Source organism: Miscanthus floridulus, chromosome 18, assembly GCF_019320115.1.
Source record: "Miscanthus floridulus cultivar M001 chromosome 18, ASM1932011v1, whole genome shotgun sequence".
NCBI classification, from domain to species: Eukaryota; Viridiplantae; Streptophyta; class Magnoliopsida; order Poales; family Poaceae; genus Miscanthus; species Miscanthus floridulus.
This window is the reverse complement of record NC_089597.1, coordinates 79,459,412-79,475,859: the sequence shown is the minus strand read 5'-3', so window position 1 is coordinate 79,475,859 and position 16,448 is coordinate 79,459,412.

Genomic DNA, 16,448 nt, shown 5'->3' with positions numbered 1-16,448 from the left:
CGCGGTCCCGCATCGCCGTGCTGCGCTGCACCGCCATCGCGCCTACGCGCCTAGCCCATGCGCATGGCCCCACATTATTGACCGCGTATCCAGCTCCTATGTCTTGGCATGCGCTCACACATGCACACACACCGCGTCGGTGGGCCGGGCTGCTCTGCTCGCTGTTGCATTGAGCTATGCCCTGCCCGCACTGCGTGCCGACCACCGCCTGCATGACCACTACGGCCATTGACCTTTCATAGCGGCACGCCTGTAGGCCCGCCGTTCGCCCTCGCCAGTGCATCCGAGCGCACTGTGTTGCCACGCTACCACCTGCGCTGCCACTATTGCCGTTGACACTTCAGGGCTGCACGCGCGTGGGACGGCTGCCTAACCTCGCCATCATAGCTGTGTCCACACCAGCGCTACGTCGTTGTTTTCCCGGACCTGCCATCCTCTGCGGCGCTCAGTACCAAGCCACCACCGGCTAGCGGGATGAGCAGTGAGATCAATGCCTTATGCACGCTCCATTGTTCCCCATCGTTGAGCGCGCCTGGTTTGCGTTGACGTCCGCAATAGCACCGAGCCAAGCCATGCCTAATTTACCCTGTTTCCCAGTCGCTTTGCCGCCGGGACCGTTTCCTCCGATTTTGCTGTAGTGAAGCCATCACAGTGAAATTAACTCCGCCCTTGACTCCGCCATGTGTCCAGCCACCCAACCAACCCCACCTGGTAGCAAATTTTGCCATGCCGTGCTCCAATTGGGAGCTGCCGCTCCGCCGGGTCCTTAAGACCGGGTTGGCATGCGCTGTCGGCAAGCCACTTTGCTAGGGCATCTCAGAATAATTCCTTGCACCACCGGCCTAGTCTCCACCCGCTAAGCACACTGCGCACCTCGCCCGAAGCACTACCGCAACCTAGCTTTCCCTGACGCGGCCGTGCCATTGACATGCGCCACCGCATCGCTCGTGCGCACGTGGCCAGCTTGGCTTGGGCCATCTCCGAAGGAATCACCGCCTCAAGGAGTTCCATGGTGAGTCACTGGAGCTCACTAGCTACCCCTTCTGCCCTGACTTTGCTGACATTCACCGGAACGCCATCGCCGTGACTGCAGGGTCTCTGCCACCATGGTCAGGCGGCGCAGCTATGTCCTGGCTCATGCTTCCTTCGCCCGGCGCTTCACGTTCGCTCCTAGGTAAGGGTCGGCTCAGTAGTTAGGGAGGAGAAGGTCTGCTGTGGCCAGCATATGCCGCTAGAGCTAGCACCGCCATGTCGGAGCGCGTGTGCGGGTGTCGGGGGTGTAGCTGTTGTGAAGGTAGGATTTTCCAAGGGCGTAGCCATAAAACTGTAGACTAGCGGGACAGTGCCTTAGCGCTCATGGGGAATACATCATAGTCTGAGCGTGTTTTTGCTTATTGCTCGGCGCGCGCGGGTCCTTCCCTCCATGGGCCATCGTCTGGCTAGGCCGTGCCCCCGCGTGGGCCGCGCTGCACGTGCGTGCGCGTCACGCCGTTTTGGGCCGAGCCGAGGCACATGGGCCGCGCGATTGAATTGTGTTTTCCAATTTCCAGTAAACTAGGAAGTGTTTATTCAATAAAGTTTTTAGCTAATCTTGGATAAATTGTAGTAAATTGTGTAGTTGTCCAAAAATAGTGGAACCAATTTTGTTAGATTCACAAAATTACCATCTACTTGTTAGTACAGTTAGATTATAGTTAGATGTGACGATAGTAGGGTCATCAATTCAAACTAAAGAGCTTAGTATTATGTAGATTAATATTTGTAGGAATATTTGTGGAAAATTGGTGATAGCTATAGATATGAAAATTTTACAGTAGGCTCACTAGGTTAGGAGGTACTTGTTGTAAATTTTGTAGCCCTAGGGTAGGTTGATAAGTAGAGTAGCTATTATCCTTGCTTTATCATATATAGCATAAATCAGCATTAGGAGTAAGGATAGTTGTAGTTGCTATAATAATGAATGTCAAACTTCACACTATTATTGGTAACAATAGATAACTTAGTACCATGGTCGGTAGTAATAGCTTAGTAGTAAGCAGATGTACTTTTAGTTTAAGAGTTGCTATTGCTATATTACTAAGCATTGCATCATCATTTCATGCATGTAGATCACGAGCTGGTAGAATTCGTGCCCGTCGACAAACAGGAGTATGATGAGGTCATTGAGGAGTACGAGGAGGAGATCCTCGTGTAGGAGGGAGCCCCGGAGCCATTTGGTGCTGACCTTACTGACTCATCACCTGCCCAAGGCATGCCCGGTGCATAACCCTTATTTTTATGATCACTGAATATATATATATTATGTGCATTTAAGTTACAGGTATTTTATGGAAACTACATGCATAAATATATCTACCCATGAGTCCTACTAGTGTAGGTCGAGTAGATGCTATGCTCAGGATATCGGTAGCATGAGTAACCTACCGTTACTCACAAATATGTGATAAATATGATCACTCATGATAAAATGGTGGAAAGGAAAATGGTGACCGAGCAGGGATATGGTTTGGGTACTCGTGGGCGTAAGGGGTTGTGTCCTGCGGCCAATAGGGCATAGGTTGGATACACTTTTTCCATGTCTGTGTCAATTAAGGACTGGTCGTTGCATAAGGCATCATGGGCAAGTCACAGATTTATTGTCCCAAGCGCATAAATGAGTAGAACATGTGCTTATATAGACTGGATAGATAATAACTTAATACGGCTGATAATAATAACATAAATAAGGACTTACTATTAGTATTGCTTTCTGCTAAAATAAAACCAGCAAACCATAAAGCTTATCATGTTCCTTGGAGTCGAGAAATTATTCCCACTAGTCGGATAAGTCTTGCGAGTACATTGTGTACTCAGGGTTTATTTACCCGTGTTGTAGGTGATGCATGAGAAGTACACTTGTGTGGAGGATTCTTCTGGTGGGCTCAGATGGATCCTCGTTCTTATCGCTAGATGTTTACTTTAACTTTCGCTGTTTATCATTCCACACTCTGACATTTGGTATTGTAAGAATGTACTTTTAAGAAACTCTGATGTATTAAATGGACCTGTATTATAACTTGTTCTCATTATTAGATCCTTGGGAAAAATGTGGATCTTTTGGGTTCTCCCTTAGGGTGTGCCCAACGGATACCGCCCGCTGTAGCTTGCTTTCGGGGTGCTTAGTGTTTGGCGGAAGACGAGCAACTCCGTAAGCGTGTTATTTCGGGCGGTTCTACCACATGTTTGCCCTTGCCGACGCGCTCCCCTCCCCACAGTTTTCATTTCTGCACTCCCCGAACTACGTCAGCACCGACTCTGAGGATGACCGCCTCCATGGGTATGTGACGCCCATCATAAGGGGTCACTAGCTGTGCATCATCATAATCGATGGCCAGCTGTGCTGCCCCATCTGCCCCCGTCTAGTGAACCAGTAGTGGACCTGGGACATGGCCAAAAACCATGTCCTGGGAATGCCCAGGATGACAAGAAGAGGGGTCACCACCATGTCCTGGCGAGGAATGAGGGCTAGCTTCCGCTACCGTGAATCTGGGGAGTAATGAGGGCGCCATGCATTATCACTAGGAGTTCTGTGTACCTGCTCAACGTGTGTTAATTCACACGGGAGCTATATCTAGATTAGCAATCATGACTTCGATCAGTGGGATGGCTCTGATCTTATACTGTGACATCATGTAGAAGTAGGATGTAAGTTAGTATGAAAATGACTTCGAGCAGTGGGATGGCACTGCTCTTATAATGTAATAAAAGTCATGTTATATTAGTGATATTAACTCTCCTAAAGTACTAGCTAGTACAATGTTTGAGTTGCTGGTTCCAACATTAGAATGCATGTTTTGGCAACAAACCAATTAGGCAGTCGCAAATTTTGGGCACAACCAATATATTTCATAATGGCAATTTTGGATATCAAGTATCAACCAATAATATTTATTTGGCAACCAAAATTAGAGTTTCTAAAGTGCCTTGAAAACATGGCAATTGGGTCTCAGCGTTTGATACGGTCGTTCCCGCCCACTAATCTGGCTGAGTGGAAAACATCACTGGTAGTACAATTCTGGTTGAGTGTCTGCTTCCATTTGTTTGTTCACAGTCCATGGTGGGACCAACAGTGATGTTTGATGTAGCACCGCCGTCCTATGGTTCTGACCGGCGGTGTAAATGAACCCGGTATATAAGTGCGCGTGGCAAAAATGTTTCCCCAAATTTTCCATTCCTGCTCTGCTTAGAATGGAGCCGCTCCTCGCTCGCCGTTGCCCTGCTCGTCACTGCCATTTCGCCCGCTCTCCGCCATAAATCTAGTTCGGAGCGCCATTTACCGACTACCCCACCCCGCTCCACCGTCCATCGGAGTCGCTTCCCTCTCGCCGTCGCGCTGCCGTTTCGCCTGCTCTCCCCCATAAATCTGGTTCGCAGCGCCGTTCGCCGGCTCCTCCAACCCCGCTCCACCATTCGTCGGCGGCTGTCGAGCCCGCTATCTGTTTTGCTGGCCATCCAATTCCATATCTCTAGCTGCCATTTTCCGCACATCTGAGGTAAACAAACTTTGGATTTGCCCTAGTCCCCTTTGAGTCTAACCTATCCTCCACCCTATTGCAGAACAACAATTCTTTTTTCTCATTGTGCTTGCATTCCATTTAGGACCAATAGTTAAAGATAACATTTTGTAGACCTCTATTTGGAAGTAGAACTATTATATGGGTACATCCATCGCAGCTTTTAGTTTTCATTCAGTACCTTTTAGAGAAAAGCTAACTGGTATTCGGTTGTTTTGGATGTCCCCAGCACATGATTTTGTGACCGTTAGATATTATCGGTGTTTGTTCTTTGAGCTTCCAATCCATTGCATCCGTTTGCATCTGCGTTTTGGTATGTTCTGTCTCTCACATTTGTGAACAATTTGGCATATATTTCTCTGAGATCTGCAATCCATAGAAATAATTTATAATTTTTTTCTAAACAATTTGGCATATATTTCTCTAAGATATGCAATCCATAGAAATAATTTATAATTTTTCTAAACAATTTGACATATATTTCTCTGAGATCTATAATCCATAGAAATAGAAGTTGTGTTATCCTCAAATTTTAACACTGTGTCCAATAATATATGTGAAGAATTCATTGTAAATGTAGTAATAAGGCATTATAAATACTCCTTTGTAAAAGACATTGTAAATGCAACCGAGTGCCAGGCATGGCCAGAACACTCGGTTTGCTCATATTTTATTGAGTTCACAACATTAATATGTACTCATCTGGAGCTTGGGAATGCATCCTATGTTGAACAAGGCTTGCTTTGTTTGTGCAGGTCCAAAACGACTTGTACAACACCTCCATCGCAAGGTTCATCATCACCTATGAAGTTCCTAGTTTGGTTATGTGTACACATATTTGAATGTTCTCGGTGGGAGCTTGCTAGTTAGCATCAAGACATTTTTTCACTATGTTTTGACCTTCGAATTGAATGGCTTGACAACATTGTGTTCTATTAGGACTTTTATAAGGATGGCGGGAGTATATGCACAGCTCATTTTTTAAAATCCCATTAAGGGGGAACCCCTCCTATTTTACATAGAAAAAAGCAAGGCTCATTGCTCATGAAGTACCAGCACCTAAGAGTGTCTGCCCGCCGTCCCCTTCCTCATACCTCGACCTTGGGGGAATCAGCGGGGTAATCCATCTGTGTATTTCTATAGCTGAGACAATTACTCTGTTATATATGATACAATCTTATAGCCTAAGTATTTGATCTGTATGTGTAGGAGCAAGCTCCCAACAAGAGTGACACAACCATAGCAGATAGGCCTGCTAGGCGCCAGGGTATCACTGAGTTGGATCTGGCCAGAGAACCTATGGAGCCATCCCCTTCATGGTACCTCGACCTTGGTGGAATCGGCAGGGTAATCCATCTGTGTATATCCGTAGCTTATTCAATTACTCTGTTATATGTAGAACAATCTTACAGCCTGAGTATTTGATTAGTATGTGCAGGAGCAAGCTCCCACCAAGAGTAACACAACAACATCAGATAGGCCTCCTAGGCGCTAGGCTAGGTGAGGACGGAGCAAGTAGCGCACTGGTAAACAGTTTATCACCGAGTTGGATCCGGTCAGAGAACCCATGCTGCCATTTGGTGTCATGGCGCCTTACAAGATGGCCATCGGGGTGTTAGTGAAGGACAACATACCCATCAAGTACAGGTACTGGAAACAAAAGGGCAACAAATGGGTAGTTCCATCCAGTCTGAAGAATCTTTGCTGGGAGAAGCTAAAGGACCTATTTACTTTTCCTGATGGGTTTGATGAAAAGGTAGTAAAGGATCGGACATTCTTTATCATGGACAACTCATTCAAGTATTTTAGGTACTACCTGAACACCCAATATGTAAGGAAGGGCATCGAGCCAAAATGGAGTGAATACCCACATTAGCAAGAGTATTGGAGTGATTTTGTGAGTGGGAAGCAATTGGATGAGGCAAAGGAATAAAGTGAGGCAAACATGATTAACTCCCGCAAAAATATGAGGCCGCATCGCACCGGCTCGCATGGCTATGCAAGGAAAATCCGAGATTGGGAACTAGATGAGGACGGGGTGACCCAGAGTAGTGTTACGGTTTGTACATCTGACTGGGATCCTTGCTCTGTAAGGTTCCTTCTTGCGAGGGGGTTTACCTGCAACCTAGATGGCTCCCTAAGTTATCAAGATGTTGTAACCGAGGAACTCGCACAAAGGATGAAGGCAGTCCACAAGGAAGTTGGTAATGGTACTTTCAAGCCTAATAGGGAGAATGATCAGCTGACCCGGGCACTGGGAAACAAAGAGCATCCCGGCAACTAGGAAGCACTGAGCTCTCTTCGGCTCATAGGTTTGGCCCCTTGGCCCCTTTAGTAAATTTGGACGACCTCGCGACATACTTAGAGTGTTTAGCAAAGCTTTTCTTAACTTTGTTTCACATTTTTCTTGTGTTCTAGACTAAAGTGTCATCTACACCAGAGCTAACTGATTTGGAGATATCTAGGTTCCAAGAAGATCTTTCTAGTTTCATTATAGACCAAGTCATGAGCACCAAGGGAGTCCACCACCTTCTCTAATCAAGGTGCTAGTGTTCTAAAAACTATATATTCTCCGTTGTTGGATTTGGACGTTATGTCACTGTGGTTGAAAACTATGTTTGTCGATGTTGTTTTATTTGTATGGACATTTGAGTCTTGATGGTGATGGATGTTTGGATACAATACATTATCTCTCTCTATATATGTTGCTGGCGATTGCGTAAGCCATGGAATGTCTGTATTGTTGTTATTATAATGTATTGTGAATAATAATGCACAGTTGTAACACTGGTGGTAATGGACAAAACATTACTACCGAAACAAACACAACGGCGGCTGTGGGGGGGTACGACCCCGGATACCCACGACAGACCACATGGGCTGCGCCCCCTAGGGCGACCCAGCCCATAAGATGAAGTCTTGCAGGGCACAACGTTGCTTGGTGTCTCCCGCAAGACACCAGGAAGATATCCTGAAGATACTATGAGATCTATTAGGATACGTATGATCCCATTATTTCTATAATCTGTTATTACTTTCTGGTTATCTCCTAGATCTAACCGACTTGTAACCTGCCCCTCGGACTATATAAGGTGGGCAGGGACCCCCTCCAAACACACATAATATCATACGATAGCCAATACAATCTAATAGACTACAGGAGTAGGGTATTACGTCATACTGATGCCCAGAACCTGTCTAACTCGTGTGTCTCTGTTGCCTTCTTGTTCTCAATTACACGCATCTCTGCCAATCAATCTACCTTTATGGGATACCCCTCAGAGGACTACCGACGATATTCTATCGATAGTTGGCACGCCAGCTAGGGGTGTGCGTGCTGTTTCTATATCGAACAAGATGGTATGTTCTGTAGGCTCTTTGTCCCTCCCATAGCCCGACCAGATCTTCACGGTTGGATCAATCTCATGGATCATCAATGCTGACGGAGTCGAAGAGCTCATCGAGCCGGTGCAGATCAATACTGCGCCGATCACCCCAACACCTGTGACTGTAGATCCGATCTTGGAACCACCTCTGAGGTCGCCTTCACCGACAATTCGCCGCCCGCTCCCTCGCCGACTAGACGTTCTGTCTAAAGCTAAGTCACGCTTTAATATTTTTCTAAATATTCTCCAATCTTCGTATATCGCCATAATGTTTCTCTGAGTTGTTTTCTCCATGTTTGCTCTCCAAACGATTTTCTTTCATATATACCATCTTAAAGATGACATACAACTAAGTCTTACACGAACCCCCGAACAATCATGTTGATGCTCGGACGCCTCTGGAGACGGCCCTGTCTCCGGCTCCTCCCTACACGTGCACAAGTGTCTGCCCTCTACGTTATGGATGGTCAGTAGTGACTCCTTAGCGACGCTTTGTTCTTCCTACACGCACACGAGCTCTGCATTCCGCAATATGGTTAACAGGCTAGCTAGGGCTAGAGACTCAGCTACACACTAACTGATCGGGCGGTTTGTATTAAATATAAATACATCTTCACATCAACCGATCGCTGAACCGAATACGCTATTATTGATTCTTCTTCGGAGTTCATATATTCTATTTTTACATCATATACTATATGTTCTACACATTTGTTTCACAAGGGCATGGCTCGGTCAAACGAGCTTACGCTCTAGGATTGGGCAAGATGATCATCGCCTTGGTGGTCAGACCACCTATTGGACGGACTTCACCGCTAGCTAACAGCTATGCCAGGGACTCCTCAGTGCTCGGGCATCGCTAGCTACGCCAAGGACTCCTCGGTGCTCGGACATCGCCAACTATGCGGGGGACTCCTCGGTGCTTGGACATCGCCAGCTAAGCTAAGGACTCCCTTGGTGGTCGGCCCTTGCTATGTCTCATCGGTGTGCTATCAAGCTGCTCCATGCTGTTTGGATCAGGGTGCTGATCTTGGGCAGCACGTCTAGAGTCTTGATACGCGCATGTCAGATGACGTCATCAAGCTTTCTTCTGTTGACTGTTGTTTCTAACCCTGGCATCACATGACTACGTCACCTACTGTTAGGCTCGGGGACCAAGTGGGCACACTTCACCTTGCGGTGAATGTGCTTTTCTCAGTTCGGGGCTACGCCCGGGGACTGGCTGCCTGCTCGGATGATCTTCTACTTTAGACCATGGCACCACATGACTACGTCACTAACTGTCAGGCTCGGGGACTAAGTGGGCATACTTCACCTTGCGGTGAGTGTGTTTGTTTTACTCTGGAAGACTCCGCGCCTCTTGAAGTTGAAGAAGACTATCTCCCTTCCTCATGGCTGGACTCTAAGTGGGCACACTTGGTCCACTACGAGGAAATTTTCTATTTTGAACTTGAGCTCCTTACATCCTTATGGCAAGCCGTACTTGGGTTCACACAGCTCGGTGGTGGTTCACACTGCTCGGCGACGGTTCGCACTGCTCGGTGATGGTTCAGCTGCTCGGCGACTGCTCACAACTGCTCGACAACTCATCATGATGCTCGAACCATGAGTTTGACTGCTCAGCTTTGTTCGCACCTGCTCGGACAAGCCCAAGATGATGTTGCACAATGGATACAAGGCGCTCGGGGACTAGTTGTGGGGGGTATGACCCCGGATACCCATGGCATACCACATGGGCTGCACCGCCTGGGGTGGCCCTGTAACACCTCTGGTGTTTTGACCTAGCACTAAAACTTGACATGTCATCATATGCATTGCAAAGCATTCATAAAGTAGAAACTCTTGAATGCATTCACTAAATAAGCTTTATTTCATAATGTTGTTATTTTATGTGATGTGATTCAAAACCCTAAATAAAGATCATGACCACAAGGGTCAAATTTCATGTGATCATATGAGGCCATGTGTCATTTGACTCAAATAACCCTAATGGGCCATGTTACTGGTCAAAAATCAAAGTTAAAGTAAAAAGGTCAACAAATCAAATTTGAATTCAAATTCAAATCATAAAAGTCCTTTTTGCCCCTTTTAACTAATTCAAAATCCATTTGGAATTTGGGGTTGTGGCAAAAAGCAAAGTTGAAGATTATTTTATAAGGATCAACTTTGGTATTCAAAATTTTTAAAGTTTACATATAAAATTTGGAGTAATTTTGAAACGATTCAAATGCTCAAATGTACAACAAATTCAAATTTCAAAATGGAGGCAGAATTTGAAAATATTCCTTGAAGCAAAGTTGTAGAGTTTGAAAAGTTGAGCAACTTTTATATTTGGAGATTTTCAACTTCTTTAGAAAAATTGGGAGTAATTTGAAAAATAAACGCAGTGGCAAATCTGTAAATATTTCAAAGATCAGGTTGGCAACAGGGCGCCACCACCCCACCGTCGGCGTCCTTTCTCTGGCCTTCTAGGCGAGCCTGCGGCTGCCCTTGGCTTTGCGCTGGCATAGGGAGCACGCCGCGTGTCGATTCTGCGCACTCCTGGTCGAGCTATAAGACCCAAACGTCGTCATTGGCTTTTCTTTCCTTCCCTCTGTTTTCCCGACGCCGTTGTCTCAACTCTGGCGAGCTTCTCTCGTCTCCTTAGCGCAAGTTAGCCCTGGAAAAGCCATGTTCTAGTTCCGCCTACTCCTTGTGCATCTGACCGAGCTGTTGCTACCGCTTGATTTCGCCAAGAGCTCGCTGTCCACGTTCATCTTCCTCGCAGCCGGCGACCTCAACGAAAACTTCGATTCACCATGGCCAGCATCATCCGGTGAGCTGTTGTCCTTGCTTGTTGACTCTATGGCTTCGTCTCGATGCTGTAGTGCTTATTCCACTCTTGCCTGCTCATTTTAACCACTGCAGTCGCCGGAACGCCGTCGTCGACGAGGTCCACTCCGCCGTGATCCCGGTCACCGTCGAAACGCGTCACCATAGATTCTCTAGTCTCGCTTGTTGCTTCAAAACATTCGGGGTGAGCCACTGATGCTTCCTAAACTCTCTGTTTCACCGTTACCGGCCTTGTTTCACTGGAGTAACGCTGCCATGCCACCGCATCCACCATGGCCGGTGTCAGCCTTGTTCCATGTCGTAATCCACCTCCAAAGTACCACAGATCGATGCGCCTAGCTCTTGTGAACATGTTGGTACTTTGGCCGTCGCTGTTGGGCTCACCGTCGGCAAGTTAGCGCCGATCAGCGCGGTCGATGCCACGGTCAATGCCAGAGGTTAGGGATGACATGTGGGGGTCGGCTGTCAGTGAGAGAGAGAGAATAGTAAGTTTTGATATTTTCTGATTTTGAATAGTGCTGAATATTTGGGAATTTGTAGGAAAATAATCATAGCTCCAAAAATTCTGAAAATTTGTGTGTAGCTTCTGTACATGCTCTAGTATGGTTTAAAAATATGAAACTTGAAATTTGAATAAATTTTTAATGTTCAAATATTCAGTCCTTTAATTGATAAATGCAATTTCCATGATTTTTGTACGCCACTGTATAATTCCAAAAATTATGAAATTTGTTTTGGTACACTAATTTGTCATGAGGAAGCTTACATAAAATTTTGAGGTCATTTGGAACAAGTTCATTTTTGGGCTTATTTCCAAATTAATTCAAAAATAAATAAAAGCAAACCTTAAGTGTTTGATTAGTGTTTGATCTTGTTTTGATCATGTTTTGTGACTAGTAGGGTTTCAAGATTTGTTTGGTCAAGTCACATGTGTGGTTCTTGATGGTAGAATTACAAGTTGGTTTTGTTGGCTTGCAACTGTACCGTGAAGAAATGGTTGAATTCGAAGTGTTGTTATATTTCATGTACCATGACAGCATCATGTTTACATTATCATCATGTTAAAGCATATGTTATCATTTCGTGTAGAACCCGAGAGTGAAACGATTCTAGTTGAGCAAGTTCTGGAAGAATCCCCGGTTGTCACGGGATTCGATAATTGTGGTACTGATCCAGAACCTGAGATCGTCAATGAAGGCAAGCCCTGGTTTATGCATTAAACCCTTACCTTGTTTACTTTGAAAAGTTTATCACCTATGTTACCTATTGGATTAAGTTGATTTAGTTCAAATGTTACCTACTTGATGCATTGCCTACCTTGTTAATTGTTTACCATCCTTGAAGATGTTTTCATTTACAAAGGCATAGAATGCTTAGTATGCTTTATGGTAGGCTTTCAAAGTGAAAGTTTTGATACAATCAAAGATGGCATACTGGCCAAAGAAAGAAAGAAGATAGAATGAACTAGAGACTAGTCGGGTGACTTATCTTGAATTTTGGGTAATGTTGCCGACTATGTCGCTTAAAGGCCACTCATTGTGGATCTTCTGAACGAGACACTTTGTAGTACTAGTCACATACTCCGGTAAGACTACTTTGGCTAATCCAATACTAAGATGAATGCCCACGCACTGGGAGTGGAGAGATGGCGGGAGTAGCGTGTACCCTCGTAGTTGGAATGTGGTTGGATTTGAGGTGTGCTGTGCCCTCGGATGGTGTGGAGACGGCTTAGTATAGGAGGATCCGGTAGCGAGGTTGATATATGCAAGATTTAGTTCTACATATGACGTGTGATAAGGAATCCCCAGCTGGGACTTGAATCAATTCGAATTGCCGGTGCTCTGTGGATATGGAGACTCGATTCATTACAGAAGCAATGCAGGACTGGTGAATTACTAAAATATGAGAAAAGAATGGAATGAGAAGGAATGGAATATGGGAAATGTACATTTAGTTGAGATAATGAACTAAAAGGACTTAGGGGTAAAACTTGAAAATAGGATAAGAATAGTAAGCTTTTGGCAAAGGACTTTGAATCTTGCTACATCCTTTCCTTGCCCCAAACCCTACATCTCTAAAAGTCTTACACCCCTTTACATCGGGTTAGTCTTGTTGAGTACTTTTGTACTCAGGGTTTGTTAACCCTTGTTGCAGGTGAGTCGCTTGCGCAGGCTTGTTTTGGTCCCTGCTGCATGTCCGTATTTGAAGTCAATGACGATGAGGAGTGATGAATGGCCTTTGGACAAGGCACTAGTTTGTATGATAAATAATGTTAATGTAATATTATCCTGCTACTATGGTTGTATGACACTTATGGTATTGTAAGTTTGAAAACAACTGGTTTGTAAATTATGTTATCTTAAGACTTCCGCTTTCTTTTACTCTGATGTATATATTTGAATAAACTGTTGTAATCTACAATGTCTGTGATTGGGATCCTGTTCGAAAAAGAATCGTGGATGATTCGGGTTTCCCGAGGACACCCGACAGACCTGTTAAGTTGTTGGGAACTCGTGTACGCTATCAAAGGTCTATTGAGACAACGATAGATGCACATGGGCCCAATTTCTTAGGAGGTTCTACCACAGCTGTATCAGAGCAGTTCCTATCTAAGATCATTGTAGGTTACTTTGGAAAACCTTCAAATTGATTTGGATCAAAGAAAGTAAACTTGATATTTTAAAGTTCAAATTTCTTTCTACTTACCTTTCGATCTAGAATCAATCCTATCTTATTTGAAAGTTTGTGGCGGATAATATGATTAGGTTTGTCCTATGTATTAAAAATCTAATACTTATGATTATATAAATCTTTTGTACCTAGATTCGTAAGATCGATTCATGCATCATGCTTGAACACCTTGCATAATATTTCCCCTTAATAGTGGTTGGGTAAGTAATGTCAATCCCATTCTTGCTAACCTCCATTATCCTCAAAGCTATTCTTATAGTCCTACCCTAAATTCTACAGGCTATGGCAAAGACCAAGATAACCGCACGCAAGTCCACTGGACCTCATGGAGTCCCTCGTCACCAGTTGGCACCACGAAACCATGAGCTTGGTGAAGGAAGTGCCAAGACCCTAGGAGATGAAGGATCTTCAAGCAATCCCACCAACATTGAGAACCTTAATAAGGAGATCAACACTCTTCGTCGAGCTCATGCCAAAGATCAAGAAGAGCTGGCGGAAATGCAAAGGGGCATTACCATGACCATGGAGCTACGGAATGAAGCCTGGACACGAGAGGATGCGGCCAATGAACACGTCCATGAGTTGGAGTTCAACGTAGAAGACCTGGAGATGGACAATGCCATTCTTCATGAGAATGTCCACATGCTGTACGCTCAACCTCATCCTCCTCATGGGGATGGTGAAGTTACAGATGAAGAAATGATTGTAGATCCAGGAGAAGTCGAGAATGAAGAAGAGGAGGAGGATCCTGAGGAGTTAGTGTACTTCTCAGATGAAGATGAGGTTTCATCCGATATGGGCACGGATGCCGATGACTAAGAGCTCGGAGTAGTAATAGTTCCTTTACTGCTTTCCTAGAAAACTAGGGTTGTCTTGTGGGATACAAGACATGTAATTTAAATAAGTAACCCTTTGTAGCATGAAACCTTTTAAATGCTTTCAATAAAGAATAATGTAAGTAAACGTGTTTCTCTAACAGATGCCTCGTCCTATCACCCGAGCTGGTGCTAGTGGCTCGCATGATGATGATGAGTACCCAAATCCTCCACCAATGCCTTCGACTATGGCAGATGCCATAGCCGTACTCGTCAATGCAACGGCAGAGAATGCTAGGTTGTTAAGGGAATTGGCGCAGAACCAATAGGCACCATACCCTAATCGTGGCTGTCGTAATAATGGAAATGATGAGTCAACCTATGTGGATTTTACTGACACACATCCGCCTGTGTTCTCTAAGGCAGAAGAGCCTTTAGAAGCTGACGATTGGCTTAGGACAATAGAGAAAAGTTTGAGCTGATTCACTGTACCGAGATTCAGAAACCAAAGTTTGCGGCACAACAACTCCGAGGAGCTGCTGGTGCCTGGTGGGCAAATTTGGTAGCAGTACAGCCCACTGGTCACCAAATCACCTGGAGGGAGTTTAAGGATGCCTTCAGGGCACATTATATTCTAGATGGTGTGATGACCATGAAGTTAGAAGAGTTCTTGGCTCTTAAGCAAGGGGAGCACCCGGTGATGCACTATGTTGGGCGCTTCAATCACTTGTCGCAGTATGCTATAGAGTATGTGAATACTAACAGGAAGAAGAAGAATCATTTTCTTAGAGGCCTGAACACTAAACTTCAGACCATGATGGCAACTTGTGGTAATGCAACTTATCATGAGACAATCAACATTGCTATCACTTCAGAGGAGAATTACCGCCGACACAAGGAGGCAAAGAAAGAGAAAATGTCTGCTTCCGAATCGTCGAGTGGAAAGCATCAAAAGATAGTCTACCATCCTCAGAATCATGGCCGTGCACCATTCCGCCCACAACAAGGCCAAGGCAGGCAGCAAATCTTTATTCGCCCTGCAACTAATATGCCTTATCCTCATCAAGCACCGCAGCAGCAAAATAATACAAATAATGCAAACCGCAATGCTACTCCCCAGAATCACAATTATCCATGCTATAATTGTGGTAAACCCGAACACTTTTCCTGAGAATGTCCGTATCCTAGGAAGAACAATCCTGATGCACCCAAAGCCCCTGTTACTCAAGCTCAGAATCAGTACAAGGGCAATGCTCAGAATAGTCAGAAAGGGTTAGGCTGAGAAGAAAATTGGAAGGGTCTTCTATACTCAGGTGGAATCTATTCCTGGAGGAGAACTAGTTATGATGGGTATGTTTCCCATTGCTAAGCATCCTACAATTACCTTATTTGATTTTGGTGCATCCCATACATTCATCAATCGTACATTTGTTGTGAAGCATGGGATAGCTATTGGGGAAACAAAAGAACCATATCATATACAGTCACTCGGGGGATGAATCTATATAAGGGAGGTAGTTCAGCATGTACCTATTGATTTGGGAGGTTATGAGTTCCCTACCAATATGCTGATATTAAAGGATCAAGATATAGATGTGATCCTTGGTATGAACTGGTTAACCCAACACGGGGCTATCATAGATGTCCTGCGTAGAACCATAAGGGTAAATGCACCTGATAGCAAAACCCAACTTCTCATCCAACTTCCCTTTCCTAAGAGTATAGTGGAAACAGTCTGTGCAACTATTGTTGAAGAAGCCGAGAAAATTTCAGTGGTATGTGAGTTTACGGATGTCTTTCCCGATGATCTGCCTGGTCTACCACCAGACCGAGATGTAGAATTTAGAATTGATCTGAAACTAGGAACAGCACCAGTGTCCAGAAGAGCATATAGGATGCCACCCAAAGAACTAGTAGAATTAAAAATGCAACTACAAGAGTTGTTAGACAATGGTTTCATTCAACCCAGTTCATCACCTTGGGGATGCCCTGCTATCTTCATGAAGAAGAAGGACCAAACCTTAAGGTTATGTGTTGACTATTGGCCGCTAAATGAAGTCACCATCAAGAACAAATACCCCTTACCCCGAATTGATTTGCTTTTTTATCAACTTGCGGGAGCTAAGGTGTTCTCAAAGATAGACTTGAGATCGAGCTGTCACCAGATTAAG